Here is a 4769-nt window from a genome sequence, read left to right as displayed (position 1 = left end):
CTCTCTCTCCCTCCTTGGCATGTGCAGGTCCTCCAGTGGTGTAAGTGGGAGGAGGAGCATCATTGATGTAGGTGTCCAGGGCATCTTGATCTGCCAGTTACAGCTCAGCATTGACTGCTGTTCAACTTGAGTCCACATAAGCGTCAAACTCAACTGGTGTACAGTGCTTACATAAGAGTGTGTGTGTGTGTGTGTGTGTGTGTGTGTGTGTGTGTGTGTGTGTGTATGTGTGTGTGTGTTTATGTGCACACATGTTGTTATTCTAACGATGTGGTGGTGAAAGAAAAGGCTACAGAGAGACGGTCAGAAGAGAGAGAAAGTCAGAAGCAGAATTAGGCTTCTGAACAGCATGAATGAGGAAATATTCTGCTCCATAGAGGCATTTTCGCAGATTGGTTGTAGGTCTATCCAATTGTGTCCAGAGGCTTTTTGATCTACGCCCATTGGTAACGATCTTTGGGAATCGGAAAGCTACTGTGAGTTTCCAGACCCTTCGCATTTTTGCGAATTGGGACTGGCGAAGCCAGGCTAATTCATATTCCCCAGCTGCTAATAAAATTGAAAGAGGTTTCTGAATTTATAGAGATCCACCATGGCCCAGGCATTTGGTCTCCCGAGTTCCCTTGTGGATAGTGTGTGTGTGTGTGTGTGTGTGTGTGTGTGTGTGTGTGTGTGTGTGTGTGTGTGTGTGTGTATGTGTGTGTGTGTGTGCGCGCGCGTGTGTCTGCAGTGTCTTTGTGTGTGTGACATGCCTGTGTATGTACAGTAGGCCAATGTGTCTCTGCCTGTGTGTGTGTGTGTGTGTGTGTGTGTGTGTGTGTGTGTGTGTGTGTGTGTGTGTGTGTGTGTGCATGTGTGTGACCTGTGTCACCGCTCTGGAATACAACTGAAATGGACAGCGCGTGTGGCCTATTTGTCTCTGCCTGTGTGTGTGTGTGTGTGTGTGTGTGTGTGTGTGTGTGTGTGTGCGCGCGCGCGCACATGTGTGTTTGTGTGTGTTTGCGTGTATGTGTGTATGTGCAACGATAAGAATGGGGTGGTCACAGAGTGCTCAGCATTGGAGTAGCCTAAGCTTAAAAAGGAAAACATGCTTGTTTACTCTTTGCAAATCACTCTCTGTCACACACTATCGTCTCAAACACCACCATCGGAGAGGACATTCTAATCTTTACCATCAAGGCCTGCCTACAGGTACTGCCAACAAAATACAACCTGGCAATCTGGTATCCAATGAAACATGACCCACACTGTAGCCTATCAGGGCTCCAAGCCTCTATCTCTGTCAAGGACCCCAGCGTCTAGACTCTCCCAGCCTCTATTTCGGTCAGGCCTCCCAGCCTCTAAAGTATAACCTTGCACCAGCGTTCCATGTACTCTAGAATTATTTTGCCATTGCTCAGCTTTGGCCAAAATTTGTGTTTGTCCAGCCAATAGTAAGCTTGCTAACATCAGCCAAAACAAGCTATTATTCAGAAGGGACTTGCCAAACACAAAATATCTACTGTATGTTCCACATAAATACCAAACTATCATTCAGACGGGATTTTCCCAATTATCTTAGCCATGATGCTACTTTTCGCTATGTTCTACTCCATTGACTTATGCTAGCAATGTTAGCGATCAGAATAGTTGCATGAAAATATCCTCTGGTCGATCTAGTGATCATTAAAATCGACCAAATGTCAAGAGGTGGAGATCATTGGATTCCTCTCAGCCTACAGAATCTAGCTATGTGCTTTTGAGCAGTTTACAGTCGATTAGTTTGGTTCTAAGTCCGGTTCTGATACCTGTATCTTGGGTTCTGGAGGGGGTTGACGGCATATAATGGACTAAATGGCCAATTCCTGATTGTTCCAACGGGTATCAGCATTAGTTGAAGGATAAGATCATTGGACTGTGGGGGCTAAAAATACATGTCTGTTAGATACCTCTATTCCTGGCCATTCATACTGTAGCTCCCAATTCCACGTTGGCCTGCCTAAACCATTGGAGAGGGATAACTGCCACTAGAAACAGTTTAACCTGAATGGCACACCAGAACTGAAATCATACCTTAATCTGCCCAGCAACCCCAGGTCTCCATGGTGACTCCCGCCAGCAGGGATTTAAGATGGTAAATGAAGCCACAGGGGCCCAAGGCCGTCGTGACAGGCCAATGACAGATGGATTTTCATCACCGCACGCTGCTCCCTAAACACCAACAGAGATTTTATCTCAAGACAATGTTGGCGATAATACAGTATATAACTGCAGAAGGAATCTATTACAGTAAGAATCAGTGTAGTTAGCGTAGAGTCTGTGATGTTTTAAACTTCATGAAAATGCTGGGGTGTGTTCAAATTCAGCGAACATACAGTAGCAAACGTTCGTGAACGTTTGCAAACTATTTAAAACTTTTTTCAGTTAGCTTTGTGTATGCCGCAAACGTTTGTAAACATAAGCGAATGGTCTGAGAAGGTAGTTTGCTGTGAACAAAAATGCACACTGAACTAGGGAAATGTGAACTGTATGATTGAATGAATGAATTGAATACCGGATCCCCTTTTACTTCTGCCTAACATGAAATTAGGTTGTACTAGCAGGACGATATCCAAGATATAGCATCCAGAAAATCATCATTGTTCACAGAAGGGCTCTCCGTTCAAAGAAAACGTGTTCACCACGAACATTCGCCTCTGTTTGCTGAATTTGAACGCAGCCCTGGGCTTGGTGTATTAATGTGAATCGGAGGGTGTGATGTCATACAGTACCTGAGTCAGAGATGTACAGTAGCTGGGTGAGGTGAGATGGCATGTTAATGTTCTCTAGCAGAGAAGGGATTTGGGGCAGAGAGACATTTCTCTTCAACCTTTGATAGTGTTAGGGTAATCCGTGACCCGTTTCAATTTATGTAATAAATACCATCTATTTTTTTTTGTTTTATCGGAAAAAGGTTTCATAATATCAAATATATCAAAAACAACTATATAAACACAACAAAACCAACTGTCACCATTTAATCAATTGTAGGCTACATCTATGGTATTATGAGTCACATATGACCGATGCAGAGAATATTGACTGTTGATAGTACAACATGGTTATGAATACATAATATGTTAGTTATGAGGTAAAAAAATAATAATAATAACTTTCCACTCATCATCTGCCCCTCTCCTCTCTCCTCCTCTCCCATCATCTCCCCCTCTATTCTCTTCTCTCCTCAGACTCTAGTCTCTACTGATCTCTCCTCAGTCTCTCGTCTCTACTGATCTCCTCTCAGTCTCTCTTGATCTCTCTCCAGTCTACTGATCTCTCCTCAGTCTCTACTGATCTCTACTCAATCTACTGATCTCTCCTCGGTCTCTACTGATCTCTACTCAATCTACTGATCTCTCCTCAGTCTCTCTACTGATCTCTCCTCTGTCTTTAGCCTCTACTGATCTCTCCTCAATCTCTCTACTGATCTCTCCTCAGTTTTTCTACTGATCTCTCCTCAGTTTACTGATCACTCCTCAGTCTCTCTACTGATCTCTCCTCAGTCTACTGATCTCTCCTCAGTCTTTCTACTGATCTCTCCTCAGTCTACTGATCACTCCTCAGTCTCTCTACTGATCTCTCCTCAGTCTACTGATCTCTCCTCAGTCTCTCTACTGATCTCTCCTCAGTCTACTGATCACTCCTCAGTCTCTCTACTGATCTCTCCTCAGTCTACTGATCTCTCCTCAGTCTCTCTACTGATCTCTCCTCAGTCTACTGATCACTCCTCAGTCTCTCTACTGATCTCTCCTCAGTCTACTGATCACTCCTCAGTCTCTCTACTGATCTCTCCTCAGTCTACTGATCTCTCCTCAGTCTCTCTACTGATCTCTCCTCAGTCTACTGATCTCTACACAGTCTCTCTACTGATCTCTCCTCAGTCTACTGACCTCTCCTCAGTCTCTAGACTCTACTGATCTCCCTCCCCTGATGAACCCTTTTGGAACTTTCCTATCCCCGTCTCCATCTGCCAAACACCTACGATTAAAGCTCCTTCCATAATTTAGACTGTCCATCAGCTTTTTAATGTCAGCCCCAGCGCTCTCTCTCTCTCTCACTCTCTCTCTCACTCTCTCTCTCTCTCTCTCCCTCCCTCTCTCTCTCTCTCTCTGCTCCGTGGGAAATGACTGTGCAGTGTCACGCTCTTGGTTGGCAGAGCCATCAAAAATTTGCTCATGCAATTCCTCTCCTCCTACAGTACTCCTCCACACCACTTTCTCTTCCCCTCCCTCCCGCCTTCCTCTCTCTCTCTCTCCCTCTCTCTCTCTCACACACATCCTCTCTGCCATGGGCGCGTTAGCAGCTCAGTTGCGCTCAGTGAGAAGAATTCACTTAACGGGTTGCTCAGTTACGCTCAGACTGATCTGCTCAGAGCACAAGTGAGCAGTTTTGAACTCCGATCAGTCTGAGCCAAACCACGTTATAAAAAAAACAAGGTTTGATGCCGAAAGGATGCTCGTACACATGATTGACAACAGGTGAAAAGTTCTCGTCTCCTAGCAACTCAGCGCTCAGTTGGAGCAGAATGTTAAGTGGTTTTGAAAATCGCTCAGCTACTTAACACGTTCCCATATGTCCATCAGTGGTCCGACCGGCCCTCCCTCTCTGCAGAAGCCTGTGCTTCTGAAACGGACTGCATGCGGCGCCTGACAGTGCTGCTCTGTGGAGCGAGGCAGCCCGTGGCTTTACAGAACGCCTCCAGCTCCTTCAGATACTCTGGGAGCAGCCTCTTAGCTAGCTCACCGCTAAAG

The sequence above is a fragment of the Borostomias antarcticus genome, assembly GCF_949987555.1.
Source record: "Borostomias antarcticus genome assembly, chromosome: 22".
In the NCBI taxonomy this organism is placed as follows: Eukaryota; Metazoa; Chordata; class Actinopteri; order Stomiiformes; family Stomiidae; genus Borostomias; species Borostomias antarcticus.
This window is presented reverse-complemented; position numbering follows the sequence as displayed.